The sequence below is a fragment of the Canis lupus genome, chromosome 1 (assembly GCF_048164855.1).
Source record: "Canis lupus baileyi chromosome 1, mCanLup2.hap1, whole genome shotgun sequence".
NCBI classification, from domain to species: Eukaryota; Metazoa; Chordata; class Mammalia; order Carnivora; family Canidae; genus Canis; species Canis lupus.
Window position 1 is genome coordinate 75,812,867 of NC_132838.1, and position 17,010 is coordinate 75,829,876.

General features: G+C 36.0%; 1 long non-coding RNA gene across 6 annotated transcripts in view; it reads right to left on the minus strand.

Annotated features, from left to right (window-relative positions):
- The window catches only part of LOC140638688 (uncharacterized), a 48,821-nt gene extending 33,875 nt beyond the window's left edge, over positions 1-14,946 (minus strand). The window contains exon 1 of one of the 6 annotated variants that reach the window (XR_012035695.1): positions 14,721-14,946. This is a non-coding gene — a long non-coding RNA (uncharacterized lncRNA). The remainder of the gene's footprint in view (positions 1-14,720) is intronic. The other 5 variants (XR_012035693.1, XR_012035690.1, XR_012035692.1 and 2 more) reach the window with 5 other exon arrangements.
- Positions 14,947-17,010: the final 2,064 nt, after the last annotated feature.

The following is a 17,010-nucleotide window of genomic DNA, read 5'->3' on the forward strand; positions in this document are numbered from 1 at the left end:
CCGGTAAGAGTGCACTCAGATGGGCATATTTGAACTCTGTGCAGGGTAAGAATTGGATGATCAGGCAGGGACTGGGTGTGTGGTGGACCATTTCTTGAGACTGTGCTCAGTGTGGACACCTCACGGCAGTGTATGCTTGGAAATGAAGAATGTGGACCTAATAGCCCCTTATGTATGAACTTAAGATCAAGAGGAGGCTAATGAAAGAGTGATTTTACCTTTTATGTCATATTCATCTGAAATTAACAAGGGTCTTCATTTTTCATATTATCATAAAGTCAACAAATAAAACATACAAGGTGCAAGCTTCCCAGAGAGTAAAACTGGCTGTATTAATTTCCCTTTAAAGCATCATCATATTTCTCTGGCATTCAAAAACAAATGCTATGAGTCACAAAAGTATGAAATTTCAAGGTCAGTTGATACTGTGTCACTCAAAGCTTCCCAGATACCAAATAAAAATTCCATTATTTTGTGTGTGTGTCTTGCTGCCTTGCTCCCCATGCCTCACTACCACTCAATGACCTTCAAACGCTGTATCTATTGTTACAGCTACTTTCATCTTTACCTGAGTGAAGCAGAATCAATGTGCTTGACCAGCAATTCCAATTAAGCCACTATAGACCATCCTGCTGAATCTGCAAGCTTTGGATTTATATCGAATTAATGAAAGCTGAAAGAGTTTCCCATATCACAGCCACACTTAATGCATCCTTGTCAAAAAGAAATGTAATTACAACATTACATGAACATAATAGGTTGATCAACTTACGCAAGGTGACAACCATGAACTGATCATATGGGCATGCCATTGAAAATCCCAGTAGCTAATAAAATCTGCTACTTTTAGATTATTTAATCCCCTAGAGCCTGGATGGTTCAGATGATTGGTAAAGAGATATGCACTTAGTGTCACTTATTTTCAGGTCAACGGTTTAAATAGACCAGTAGTTAATATCAAAGGCAACTGTTCCATATCAATTAGGTTTCATTATTTAGACAGAACTTAGTCTAACAATTGGTTTCCAAGGGGCTAAGTCCAAGGAAAAAAATATGTTCTAAATGTTTATAGTTAATCTTTGGAGTGAAAAACAAATCTTTCCTGGGAATAAAAAAAGCAAAGGAATTGTTAAGATGGAGTAGGCAAAGCAACATTGACATTTACTGTCAGGGGATTCTTCTGATTTAGGCATTAGACACATCTTAGACACATATTAGACACATCAGCTTTGTTGATCAACTCTAGTATCAGTTTTTGGATGGCTGGATTTAATTAGAAAAAAAACTAAGCTCCAAAATAGTAAACAAACAAGTAAAAACTAAAAATGAGAAATGCATCTGATTACTTAGGTACTGTGAGCTGTTAAGCCATGTAATAATGTTGACCTAATGGTTGGAAAACATGACTATTTTTTCATTAGTGTTACATTAATTTTTTATTTGAGATAACACAGGAAAAAGACTCTATTCAGTCGTCCCCTCTAAACTAACTAAAATGAATAAGTAAAACGAGGAAAACACCTCCACTTTGAACCACAATTTGTGAAGTAGGGCTGTTAAATGCACTGGAAATTGTACCTGGGGAAGGAGAGGCTCAGAAAGAGGAGTGTGAGCTCTACAGACTCTGAGATAACTTGTTCTCCAGACTACATGGCTCCCCAGAGGGGTAACCACAGTGTCCTGATTGGAGTAGCAAAATCAGGGTGTGTGAGCAAGCCAGCTGAACTCTTCATAGAGGATCAGAGGACTTATTTCTGCAAGAAACAGGCTGTCAGTGAGAGTAGGTTTAGGATAAACCTGGGTGGCACACAGAGCTGCAGCTTTGATCACTTGCAGATGAGTAATATTTAAATTGCCAGATAAGAACGTGTGACCAAGTAGCCAGAATGATTTTCCCCAGCCAGAGGCAGAATCACATCAACCAGGTAGAGTACTGTGACGAAGTGATCAAAGCAACCTAACAAATGTTTCTGTTATCCCAGTGTGTCTCAGCTTATCCCTGTACTTTTGTGCTGCAGATAGCTGGTCCAGGAAAACTTCCAGAATGCAATGATGGACACTGGTGTGGAATGAATGCAAACACACTGCAGAGAAACAAGGAGGAGAGAAACATCACAAAACAAGGCAAATAAAGAATACGCACCAGGAAATTACGCCACAAATTATGTCGAGAGTAAGTGAAGGTATATTATAGATGACATCATCCAAGGCATGTGGTTCTCACCCCTGACAGCACATTGGATTTGAGGTGATGATCAAATATCTTTACAAAAATTAAAGAAAGCAAGTGAAATCTGATTTCAAGAAAAGGGGAGGAGCAGGAAGAAATGTAAGGACTTATAAGGGACAAACATAGGAGATGTTTTGTTTTTTTAAAGGACATGAATTGAAAGAAAACAGAAACATAACAAAAAACAAAGGTCATATCAAAAATAGAAATTACTGGATAAAAAGTTAGGAGCATCTAGGAAATGCTTTCGTAAATTTGAGAATATCAGAAAGGAAAGTAGTGTGTTTTTTGGAAAAAAAAATGACTAAAGGGTAAATGTTGATTATGGGGATAATTGGAAATACTTTGTCTAAGGAATACACACAACTCTTGTTTTTTGAAAGTAGACTTAGACTAGTTGAAAAAATATATTGCAATTCTTGGGAAACCAATAACATTTTTAAGAAATATAATTAATATGCTAGAGAGGAGAGAAAATTGGATCATATAAAGTGCTCAATTTAAACCAGAGAAGACAGAAAAAGAGGAGAAGATTAAAAAAAAGTGGAGCTAATAGAAAAGTTACAAACATTGAAAATATAACCTATCTATATTGATAATCACTTTATTTTTTTATAATAAATTTATTTTTTATTGGTGTTCAATTTACCAACATACAGAATAACACCCAGTACTCAGGGGGTGAATGGATGATGGGCACTGAGGGGGGCACTTGATGTGATAACCACTTTAAACATCAATGGTCTAGGGCCGCCTGGGTGGCTTGGTGGTTGAGGGTCTGCCTTTGGATCAGATTGTGGTCCTGGGGTTCTGGGATCAAGTCCTGCATCAGGCTCCCTTCAGGGAGCCTGCTTCTGCCTTTGCCTCTCTCTCTCTCTGTGTCTCTCATGAATAAATAAATAAAATCTCAAAATAAAATAAACATCAATGGTCTAAAAAGACAATAAAAAGGAATAGATTGTCATAACAAATAAAAAAACAAGAGCCAACTATATGTTGCCTACAAGAACTCTACTTCAAAAATAAAGACACAGATAGGTTAAAACTAAAGGGATAAAGATATGCCATACTAATAGTAATCAAAAGAAAGCTAGAATAGCTATATTGATTTCAGATAAAGCAGACTTCAGAAAAAAAAGAAAATTATAGGAATAAAGAAGAGCTTTGCATGATGAAAAAATGATCAATTTTTCAACAAGACTCAACAATCCTTAGTGTTTATGTATATAACAACAAAGCATCATGATACATAAGGCAAAACTGTGATAGAACTGCAAGAAATAGATGAATCCACTTTGGAGACTCTAACATCCCTCTATCATAATTAATAGATCAAGCAGGCAGAAAATCAGTAAGGACACAATTGACCTGAAAAGTACCATCAAACAACTGGTTCTAATTGTATTATAAAATATTTCATCTAATAACAACAGAAGAGGCATTCTTAAGCTCACATGGGATAGTTGCTATGATAGGGTACATTGTGGGCCACAAAAGGCACTTGAGCAAATTTGAAACAATAGAAATCATACAAAGTATATTCGCAAACCACAATGGACTTAAACTAAAAATCAATAATGAAAAGATAGCTGAAAATTATCTTTGGAGATTAAATATTTGGAGATTAAACAAAACACTATTAAATAACACATGAGTCAAAGAAGAAATCTCAAGAGAAATTTTAGAATACTTTGAACTAAATAAAAATGAAAATACAACTTACAAAGCTTGAAAAATGCAGCAAACTGTGCTTCAAGGGAAATTTCTAGTATTAAATGAATATCTTTAAAAAGAAAAGAAATCTAAAATCAATAATCTAATGTTCTGACATAATTAACTAGAGAAATAAGAGCAATTTAAACCAAAAGGAAAAAAAAAGAAAGCAGAAGAAAAGAAATAATTTAAAGTAGAAATTAATGAAATTAAAAACAGGAAATTGAGAAAACCAACGAAATTAAAAGCTGATTGTTTGAAATGATCAATAAAATTGATAAATCTCTAGGAATGTATGGGTGGCTCAGTCGTTGAGCATCTGTCTTTGGCTCAGGTCGTGATCCCAGGGTCCTGGGATTGAGTTCTGCATGGGGCTCCCCATAGGAATCCTGCTTCTCCCTCTGCCTATGTCTCTGTGTCTCTCTCTATGTCTCTCATGAATAAATAAATAAAAATTAAAAAAATTTTTGATAAATCTCTAGCCATATTAACCCAGAAAAAAAATAAAAAGAAGACAAATTACTAATATCAGAAATGAAAGAAAGGTCATCACTGTTAGTCTTATGGGAATTAAAAGAAAAATAAAAGATTATGAACAACTGTGTTTACAAGTTTGATAACTTGTATGAAATAGACCAATTCCTTGAAAAACACATAGCAACAAAATTTGAAAAAGAAGAAATTGACAATCCGAATAGGTCTATATTTATGACAGAGATTTAATCAATAATTAATAATCTTATAAAACAGAAAGCACCAGGCCCAGATAGTTTCACCGATGAATTCTACAAAGCATTTAAGAAAGAAGTTATACCAGTTCTCTACAATCTGTCAGAGAATAGAAGCCTCATTCCATGAAGCCATCTTCATCATACCAAAACCAGGCAAAGACATTATAAGAAGAGAACTATAGGCCAATATCTCCCATGAACATACATGCAAAAATCTTCAACAAAACATTAGTAAATTGAATCCAATGATGTATAAAGAGAATTATATATAATGACCAAGTGAGATTTATGCTGTGTATGCAAGGTTGAGTCAACATAAAAACCAATTAACATACTACTGCATGAGTCTATCAAGAAAAAGATATTCTCATGTCAATTGGTACTGAAAAAGATCTGACAAAATCCAACTACTATTCATGATTTTAAAAAAAATCTCTCAGCAGACTCATAATAAAAGAGAACTTCCTTAATTTGATAAAGAGCATTTATAAAAACCTACAGCTAATACCATACTTAATGGTGCAAAACTGATGCTTTCTCCCTAAGATGGGAAACAGGGCAAAACTATGCCCTCTCAACACTCTAAAGTAAAACACAATAACATCTATAATGACACCAAAAGAAAGATGTTGATATAAATCTAACAAACTATGTACAGGGTCTATAAGCAAAAACTAAAACACTTTGACACTTTGAGAAATTAAAGAAGATTTAAATAAAGGAGAAATATTCTGTGTCATAGATTGAAGGAAAATATTATTTTCTGAATTCTTCCCAACTTGATCTATAAATTCAGTGCAATTTCAATCAAAATCTCAGCAAGCTATTTTGTGGATATCAACCACCTGATTCTTAAAGTTTATATGGAAAAGCAAAAGACCCAGAATTGATGATAACACAACACTGATGAAGACCAGAGTCAGAAGACTGACACTACCTCACTTCAAGAGGTACTACACGGCTAAGTAATTAGGACAGTGTTGTTATCAGTGAAAAAATAGACACATTAGATAATGGATCAGAATAAAGAGCCTAGAAATGCACCACACAAATATTGTCAACCACCTTTACTAAAGAAGCAAAGGCAAATCAATAGAGAAAGGATAGTCTTTCAACAAATGTTATTAGAATAATTGGATTTCCATATGCAACAAGAGCAATAAAAAAAGAATTCAAACACAGAACTTACACCTTTCATAAGAATTAACTCAAAATGGATCATAGGCCTAAATATAAAACATAATTCTATAAAACTTCTAAAAAGAAAATATAGAAGGAAATCTAGATGACCTTGGGTTTGAGGATGAGTGTTTTTCATACATCTTTAAGAAACTATGCAGGGGTACCTGGGTAGCTCAGTCAGTTAAGCATCTGATTTCAGCTCAGGTCATGACTCCAGGATCCTAGGATTGAGCCCCCATTGGGCTATCTCCTCAGCAGGGAGTCTGTTTCTCCCTCTACCTCTGCTGCTCCCCCCAACTTGTGCTCTCTCTGTCTCTCCCTCATGTAAATAAATAAATAATAAATAAAAACACAATCCATGAAAGAAAAATCTGATAAATTTGAACTCATTAAAATTTAAAATGTCCTATCTTCAAAAGACACTGGTAAAAGAGTCAAAAGGCAAGCCATAGATGAGGAGGAAGTATTCGCAAAACACATGTCTGATAAAGGACTTAACTCCAAAATATACAAGGAACTCTTAGAATTCAACAATAATAAAATCAACAACACAATTTTAAAATAGGCAAAAGAATCTTAACAGACATCTCACAAAAGATTACATACAAATAGCAAATAAGCATTTGAAAACATGCTCATCATTATTTGTCATCAAGGAACTGCGAAGTGAAACAATGGCATACTGGCACTGTTAAAATGGCTAAAATCCAAAACCTGACAATACCAAATGCTGATGAGGATGTGGAGTAACAAGCACTGTCATTCACTGCTGCTGGAAATGCGAGTTGGTACACTTTGGAGGACAGTTTAGTAGTTTCTTACAGAACTAAACATAATTTTACCTGACAATCCATAATTTTACCTGACAATCCATAATTTTACCATACAAATGAGCAGGTAGACTCATGTCCACACAAAAAAACTTGCATGCAAATGTTTACAGTAGCTTTATTCAAAAGTGCCAAAACTTGGAAGCATCCAAGATGTTCTTCAATAGGTGAATGGATAGACAAACTGTGGTGCATCCAGACAATGGAACACTGCTAGGTACTAAAGAGAAATGAGCTATCCAGCCACAAAAAGACACAGAGGAACCTTAAGTCCATCCTGCTAAGTGAAAAAGCAGGACATTCTGGAAAAGGCAAAACTAAGCACAGTAAGAGGTCAGCAGTTGCGGGGAGGTTAGGAGGAAGGGAGGGATGAATGGATGGAGCACAGAAGATTTTTAGGGCAGTGAATCTATTCTGTATGATGCTATAATGGTGGATTTGTGACATATACATCAAAGCCCACAAAACCATACAGCACAAAAAGTGAACCCTAATGTAAACCATGGACTTTAATAATAATTTATCAATATTGGCTCATCAATTATAAATACTCAGGCAAGATATTAATAATAGGGAAAACTGAGTGGGGGAGAAAAAGTTTACGGGGGACTCTGTACTATCTGCTCAATATTTTTATAAACCTAAAAATTCTCTAAAGTCTATTACATTAAAAATGAGACCAAAAAATGTGTAATGCATTAGAAGTCCCAAGGAAGGTAAACAAACACAAATCCACACATAAGCACATAATAGTACAATCACAGAACAGAAACATTTATGTAAATCTTAGAAACTTCCAAAAAGAAAATAAATCTAAAAAAAAATCAGACTGTACTCAGGCTTCTCATCAGCACCCATAAATAGCAGACAACAATTGAGTATCATCTTCAAGGAGCTGAAGGGAAATATCTGTCCAACTACGATTCTATCAATCAAGAGAGAAGGAAAAACAAAAAACATATTCAGAAACAGAAATATCAAGATAATTCACTCTCCTGGACCCAGAAAGGAATATGATTAAAAGATACCTCAGCAGGGGATCCCTGAGTGGCTCAGCAATTTGGCACCTGGTTTTGGCCCAGGGCGCGATCCTATCCTACATCGAGCTCCCTGCATGGAGCCTGCTTCTCCCTTTGCCTGTGTCTCTGCCTCTCTCTCTCTCTTTCTGTGTGTGTGTGTGTGTGTGTGTGTGTGTGTGTGTGTGTGTCTCCCATGGATAAATAAATAAAATATTTTAAAAAGAAAAGAAAAGATACCTTAGCAAAAAAATAAATAAAATAAAATAAAAATAAAAGAAGCTTGAACTGAAAAGGACATGGAGGTACAAGAAGCATTTTAAGGGGAAAAAATCAGTAAGACATATTTGTCATTCCAATGATGATGGTAATTGCAGATGGGGGTGTTACATACACGTTGGAACTAAAAAATACATGGAACAAAGACATGGAGCAAGCTGGAACCAAAAAAACATGGAAGATGGGAGGGCCACATTTAGATTTGTGTATCATAGGCTTTTGTATTTTACAAGAGCAACATATTGATTAATCTTAGCCTTCTGAAATGAATATAAGCTAAATCTTTTTAAGATAATCCCTAAAGAGTAAAAATAAAAATAAAATATGTAACTCCCAAAGCTGTACAATGCAATTGCGTGCTCTACATTATCCAGTAAATCTCTGAAAGACATCACAATTTAATCATGTGCCTACCATTGCTCGGGTCTGCTGATGGGAGGACTTTCCTACTCACTAATTTTTGGCTCCAGAAATATCAGACTTCGTTTCTCTACCATTACTCACACTTCCTGTGCTGGGCACCAAAGGAAAAAAAAATTGATACAACTTTTGGCTCTGAAATATCAAATCAAAATACTAGAAAGGGGGTGTCTAGGTGGCTCAGTGTTTGAGCGTCTGCCTTCAGCTCAGGGCGTGGTCCTGGAGTCCTGGGATTCAGTCCCACATTGGGCTCCCTGCTTCTCCATCTGACTATGTCACTGCCTCTGTCTGTGTGTGTTTGTGTGTATGTGTGTCTCATGAACAAACAAAATCTCAAAAAAAAAAAAAAACAGAAAGGACAACAGAGGACGATATTTCTGGATGTCACTTCTACAAAAGTCACTGTGAACCATTTGAACATACCCCCATCAAACCCCAACAACATGCTTCCACAATTCTACTCCCTTAGCCAAAACCCCAAATTCCTGCTGCCACTTCATTGGCACTCACCTGATCTGAGAAGTGTAATGAATGGAAATCCGAGTGGACAAAAGCAGCAAGTTTAAGAATCTCAATTTAATTAATCTCACTTTTACAAAATCTACAAAACAAAACAAAACAAAACAAAAAAATATGTGCCCACATTAACACATTGCTAGGGCTTCCCAGGCCACGAAGGGTACTTTTTGCAGATGAGAGACCCTGAAGTTAAAGCCTTATTACTTTCACAGTAAGCATGCCTCTGTGCTCTGTTTTGAAAACAAAACAAATTGGACAAAACTTAATGCACAGAAAAAGACTGAAAGAAAATACCCCCAAAATGTTAGCAATGTTTGTATTTAGGTGTTCTAACCCCAAGTTGATTTTTTTTCCTGTCTACTTTTCTGTATCATCAAAATTTTCTTTGACTAACCAGTAAACAAACATTGAATTAGTTTAAGTGATATTTCTTCTGGCTTCCGTTGTTCGAAGGGCTGTAATCTTTTGATTTGTTTTTTTATCCAGATAAAGATCATGAAAGGTACTTTAATTCCCAAGGCATTTGAGCTCTTTGATATGTTTCTAGCTTTGTGCAGTGTGTATTCACAAGTTATAACTGCTCAACTTAAGTATTCTCTGCAGCACTTTATAGATGCATATACAAAGTTGCAATGCTGATAACTTCATTGATAAATGATAATATGCAACAGCAAGGGTGGACAAATTGCCATAATTCTTACTGACTATGCGACAACGGTATATGGAAAACTGTCTCCTCTTGCGTGCACATGAAATGTTTCACAAAAAGCAAAAGTGCTCTCAATTTTTATTTAGTAAAACACAGTCATATTCATGTTCAACTACATTTGCCAAAGTGTTCATGGATGAATCCAAGAATAATCTGATTCAATCATAGGATGAATTTTGTCTTGTGTTTTCCACTTTGGGTCTCTTGCTTAAACAGTGTAAAAATACTCTGCGTTTCCATCAATACAACAATAAAACCTAGAGGGTCTACATATGGTCGCCATGGGTAGGTAGATGGGTTTAAAGCAAACTTCCCAAACTGGTATTCCACGAACCTCCTTTCAAAGGTATTTATAGATATAATAAGAAAAAAATTATTCTCAAAATATTTGGTAAACACTGGGTTAAACAAATAGAGTGTGTGGTGTGTGTGTGTGTGTGTGTGTGTGTGTGACTTCATTAGTTGTTGTTTGTTTTGCTTTTTAACTAACAGAATATCAAGTTTAATGGGTAAATAAGTATTGTAGACTGTTAAGAGAGAATATAGTATGCTACATTTTTCAGACTTATTTGGTTATAGAACACATTTTTTACTCTAGAGCTACTAGTTTCTAGATGAACATTTAGAGGACCACCATTTGGGAAAATGTTAACTTAGATTCTGATGTCTGTTCCAGTTTGTGTATTCCACAAAGTGTGGTATATGGAATCAATGAAAATGCATGTCATCTGTCAACACTGAAAACTAAACAAAACATTGCTACTGGAAGTGGTTTACCTTTGCTTAAAGGCAAATTCCATATTTATATTTTTAGCATAATTCAATCTGGAACATTGGGGAAAAAACAACCACCCCAGGGTAGTCACTGTGGCAACCTGTTAAAAAAAAGGTGGAGGGAGGTGGGTGGAGGGGATAGAGAAGTCATGCAAAAGAATTATTAAAATGTTCAAGATAAAATTGTAGAAGTTCACAAATATATCCAGTTTGATGCACAGCTACCAGTTATCTACCTCTTTCAAGAGCCAGATGTTCTAAAGGAAAGCAGGAGTGCAGAAAAGGATCTCACATTTATCTTTCTGCAAATTTTTGCTAGACATATACAATTCAACGGAGTAAATAATGTGTTCCAGTCTGCCACTTTGCTAAGTAACACCATATACTGTCAATAATATCAATGTTCAGTTCAGTTCAATTCAGGAAAATGCTCTGACATTCTCAAATGAAAAGAAAAAGTGAAACTTATCATTCCACCATAACTCCAAAAGGAATACATTGATGAATTAAGGTAGCCATGAGTGCCAAAGTATTATACCAGATTATGAGACCAAGTGTGATAGCAAATATATGAATCATAAAAATAGAATATACTTGGTTGCAGATCAGCTCTGGAAAGGCAAACAAATGTCAGGTGGAGGTAAGATAACCAAAGCAAAGATACCCCAAATTCCAATGAACAAAGGACACTGCACATTGGAAAAATGAAAAATATGCAAGTGCCTACAATAATATCTTTGAAAATCGCTTGTGGGCACCTGGGTGGTTCAGTGGTTGAGCTTCTGCCTTTGGCTAAGGTTGTGTTCCCAGGGTCCTGGGATCCAGTCCCACGTCGGGCTCCCTGCAGGGAACCTGCTTCTCCCTCTGCCTGTGTCTCTGCCTCTCTGTGTGTCTCTCATGAATAAATAAACTTTTTTTAAAAAATGAAAAGAAAATCACTTGCAATTTTCTAAATATGATTTAGATGTCCTCTTCAAAAGAGCATCTCTAGAGTTGGAGCCATTCTTCTTTATGAGCTGCAGATAAAAGAATTTACAGACAGGCTTTGTCACCTCACCCTCAGATCTGCTGTCTTCTGCAGCTACTGACTCTCTGGGACTCATCCATTCTCCACATAAGACTAAGTTGGTGGCCATTGTTTCCAAGCTGGATACTTGTTTAGACTGATTATTCTTTGAACTTTGATAATCTGGTTTCAAAATTATCACTAAAAATTACAATACAAATATCAATGACCTCTTTTATGTGATGATCATAATATGATCCAGTGGGGTGCTGGAGACAATGTTACATGTGTCTCTTCCCAGCTCCATATTCAGTGATACCAATGCAGTGATAGCCTTAAATCTGCCATATTGGAAGTATTTGTACTACTGAAATTGGAAAAATACGAGAAATCAAGGCTTTTCTTTTCAGAAAGCCTATTGTTAGACACTTATTGGTGCATTTCTGTTCCTATGTGATTGTGCTCTGGTTATTATGATTATAATTAGCTTCCATTAAAATATTGAGGTTATTCTAATGCTTCTACCTAGATTCACTTTTAGGGTCTAATATAAAGGGATAAAAGTTATGATAAAAGATCAGAGATCCCTCCACAGTCCTGCCTAAAACATGGAGTATAATCTACTGCAAGAAATATCAAACTTCTCTGACCAGGGCCCAAGCACCAAGAGAATTTTGACGATCAGTGCATGCATGGGAATAGGAAAAACTCTAGTTAAATGCATAGCAACCAGGCTTTGGGGTAAGAATTCTGAAAATGACATTAGTAACTTCTAATGACATGGTGATTGTGGTTTACAAACGCTATTAAAAGTATTAGTAACCCTTAATGATTCACTTATTAGGAACAGAACCACCGTATGGAGGCATTCGGTCTATGCACTGCACAAAGGCACTTGCCGGAGGGGTGAGCATAGACCGAAATGCAATCTGACCTCCTCTTGCAAGCTGCAGGGCTGCAGCTACTGGGCATCTTGTTGTAATTTTTATAATGCTGTGGTTTGTGCTAAGGACTTCCCTGACAGTAAATAGCCCACGGTCATAGGTGAAAATGAAGAACTATAGAATCAGGAGTCGTTCACACAGAAGAAAAATAACAGAAGACTTTCATCTTTCAATCAAAGGGCTCCTCCAAAGACCAGCAGACTCTATGCTGGGGAATCCTGGCTGCGAAAGCTCTGTTACTTCCACTTCTGACACACCTTTGTGACTCCCAATACATAACAGGGGTAGATTTCTTTTTTTTTAAGTAAAGCAAACAAGTAACAGCCAGAAACCAACACAAGATGAACATGTCTGTGGACCAGAAACAGAAGTACAAACCTTTGAGTAGAAATGGAGCTGGAGCAAAAGAGTGGACAAGTAAAGGGAGAGAAAAATCAATAGGTAAACAGAGACATGGACCTTGAAATAGACAGATGTGCGGATAGACACGGTACAGAAGGGAAAACCACAATTCCAGACAAAATACCAACACAGATTGACAGTCCCTGAGCTGTTCCAGCACACGTTCATGTCACCACTGGTGGATAGAAAGAGGACAAAACCCGCCACATTATTAAAGCTCTACTGTTGGATGTACGTCCAAATGTTAAGGGTAATGGCTCAAAGATGGGAAATGCAATCTTTAGCTTCTAAACCAGCAGACAAGTCAAAGGTGAAGGTAGGAAAGTTTATCAGCCCATCAGATGCAGGGAAGGAGGCAAAAGGAACAAAATAAAGGCATGGCAAAGAGCATGAAATAAGGTGGCAAAAATGAAGTCCAGCCCAACAGTGCTCACAATGAAATTGCTATTGAAAGACAGCATTTGTCTGAATGCATTAAAAATAAAACATCTGTGCTGGTTATAAAAAAGCATACCTAAGATCAAACTACACAGGAAGGCATAAAATGAAGTGATGGAAAACATATATATTACACATTGCATATTATATATTCATAAATTTTTATTAAATCTGCATTTATAATATTTATATGATATTACTCATTTTTTTCTTTTTATCATCTCATTTTGCATGTATCTATATATCACCATAGACAGAAACAAATGTCAAACATCTAGCCAAAATAAAGATAGTATACCAATACTTGGATTAGATAAATAGAAGCTAAGGGAAAAAGCATTAAGAGAGATGATTTGGAATCCCACATATAGTGACTAGAACAATCTATCTGGAAAATATAAAAATCATGAATTTGCATGCAACTAAGAGCAGAGCCAAAAATACATATAAAGCAAAACAATACAAAGAAAGATGACAAGAAGAATTTGGCAAATACACAACCATGGTGGGAGATTTCCACATTTCTAATAGGAACTGATAGATCAAGCAGACCAAAGATTAGTAATGATATGGAAGATTTAAGCAACCACATTAGCAAGCTTGATCTAATAGATATATGGAACCTTGTACTAGCAGAGAACACACCATCTCTTCAAGTAAACATGGAATATTTATAGAAACAGACCACATTCTAGGTCATGGAGAAAGTCTCAACAAATTCAAAGAATAGCTATCACATAGGTCATGTTCTCCAATAAAGCAATTAAATTAGAAATAAGATAATTTTCAAAAGACGAGTCACTGCTAGAGTAGGAAGAACAGATGGGCCATGAACTCTGAGAGACATACATTTAAATCGGGTTCAGCACATGCCTGTTGAGTGTCCTTGGACAAACCACTCAATCTCTCTGGGCCTTGGTCACTCCACGCATCACATGGGCACAGTAAAACTCTCTCACAAAATTCTCATGCAGATTACATGAGGAAGTAGCTTAAAAGCACACAATACCTGGCAGACTCAAATCCTGTTTCTGTCCTTTCACATAATACGTGCTCAATAAACATCGCTTGAATTGATAGCTGCATAAATGAATACCAAGTAGAGATAAATATACATGTTTTTCCAATGGAATTTAGAAAGAATTTAATTAATCAACAAGGTTCTATTTGTTAAACAGAGACGAGAAAAAGAAGGGCACGTTTTATGTTTTCAGTTATCCTCTATTCAGAAAAAAAAAAAATGAACAGGTTTTGCCAGGGCCTCTGGAAAGTCCGGTGCCACATCCTGTGTCCCTCTCAAATTAATTTTTGTTAATCACTTCAGATCATGAGGTCATTTGATCCAAATAAAGAGAACTTCTCTTGAGAAAGATGAGAAACGTAGAAGGCAATATCTGATACCTCATAGCCCACGGTGCAGAGAAAACTACAGGCACTGGTTTTCAGAGGGGACCCAACTAAATTCAATGAGCTTAAGTCAGCTAGCTATGAGAAAGAATTCCCTAACAAGGGTTGCCACTCCATTACCTCAGGCAGGGGTTTGTGTGATCTTCTTCCAAGTTTGGTATTTCCAAACATCCTGAACTTAATACAGGCTGCAGGACAAGCTGAGATCCACCCAACCTGCGGCCATGATAGTTAATGAGGTGTATGCAGTGATATGGCACAGAGATAGCCTCATTCTCTTTAGCCTGCTTGGCTCTCCTTCCCACAAGGCTTTTCAACTTGGGTTTGGGCCAGTTTTCTGTTTGGTTGCTTCATTGCTATGAGACTCAGGAAGAAAGATTTTTTGCTCTCTTCATTTTTTCACTGGTTCCAGGGACTATCAATTTAATTGTTAGGTAGAGCATGATGTTCCCATGGCCCACATCAAGGCTATGATCAAAGGAGAAATCCATTTCAGGTTTTAGAGGTAGGTGGCTTTGGTGACAAAGCAGACAAGAACAGGATGGACAGTTCAGGAATTCAGCACTGCCAATGGGAAAATAGCAATGGTCCTTGACTTCATTTTTTTTTTTTTTTTCTTGACTACATTTTTGCCTGGAAATTACAACATCTTGATTTTTTCACCCTCACTTAAAAAAATTAAACATTTCCAAAGCACAAAAAGATTTAGATTAACTAGTGAAAAAAAATAACCAGACTAGCTAGATCAGTCATTTATATCATGTACCAAAATAAATTCTGGGTAGATTAAAATTTTAAGGTAAAGTTAATATAGGTAAATAGTTTTATAATCTTAGAAGATCTTCATAAGCTTGTGATCAAATGCAGAAACTAAAGGGAAAGATTGACACATTGCTAATATTTGTGTGGTTAGAAAAATCATAAATAAGTGTAAGACAACAAATAGGAAAAACAGTTTTAACATAATCTATGACAAAAAGTTCATATTCTTAATATTTAAAACGCTGAGGAGACCTGAGTGGCTCAGTCGGTTAAGCATCTGCCTTCAGCTCACGGGATCAAGCCTCTTATCAGGAACTCTTGGGGGTGGGGAGTCTGCTTTTCTCTCTCTACTTCTGACCCTTCCCCCTGCTCATGCTCTTGCTCGCTTATGCACTTTCTGTCTCTCTGTCTTTTTTTTTTTGTATATTTTTTTATTGGAGTTCAATTTGACAACATATAGTATAACACCCAGTGCTCACCCCATCAAGTGCCCCTGTCAGTGCCCAACACCCAGTCACCCCATCCCCCCATCCACCTCCCCTTCCACTACCCGTTGTTCATTTCCCAAAGTTAGCAATCTCTCATGTTTTGTCACCCTCTCTGATTTTTCCTACTCATTTTCTCTCCTTTCCCCTATAATTCCTTTCACTATTTTTTATATTCCGCATATGAGTGAAGCCATATAATGATTGTCCTTCTCCGATTGACTTACTTCACTCAAATGAATAAATTTTGAAAATTAAAAAAAATTTTTAAATCTTTAAAATATATAAGAAGCATATATCCAAAATCAAAAGGAAAATGGGAAATGGGCATGATCAGTCACTTCCAAAAGGAGGAAATACAAGTGACTAGTAAACAAACTTAAGAAAAAAGTGCAACTTAGTATTAAACAAGGAAATGCATATTAAAACAATAAAATACCATTTTATTTGTTCATTTATTCATTTTACTTATCGCATTGGTAAGAATTCAAGTGAATAGCCAGCATTACTGAACCCAGTGTTGACAACTACATGAGGAAGTATCTTACCAGGCTGGAGAGAGTAAAAAAATGCAATTTCCAGGGGTTTAGGAGAGGGAGCGGGGTGGAAATTGACACAATACACTAAAATCCTTAAAAATGGACCTATTCTTTGATTAAAGATTTTTATTTTTAGGAATTAACTCTGAGGAAATGATTGATCAAACAGAAGTACAGTTGACTCTTGAACAACACAGGGGTTAGTTGTTTGCATGATTTCCATGTGGTCAAAAATCCACATATAATTTTGATTCCCCAAAAACTTAACTGATAGCCTACTGTTGACCAAAAGCCTTACTGATAACATAGTCAATTAACATGTATTTTGTAGACTATATTCTTACAGCACAGTAAGCTAGAGAAAAAAAATGTTATGGAGAAAGCCATAAGGATGAGAAAATACATATACAGCACTCAACACTTTTTATCAAAAAATAATCTGCCTATTAATGGACCCGTGCAATTCAAACCCATATTGTTCAAGGGTCACATATACAGAGATTTGCCTTTAACTCTCCCAGGCTTGTTTGTAATAGCAATAAATCAAAATACAAATAGCAATAAATCAAATCATAAATAGCAATAAATCAAAATCAGTAAATAAATCAAGTTATGTGTCATTCA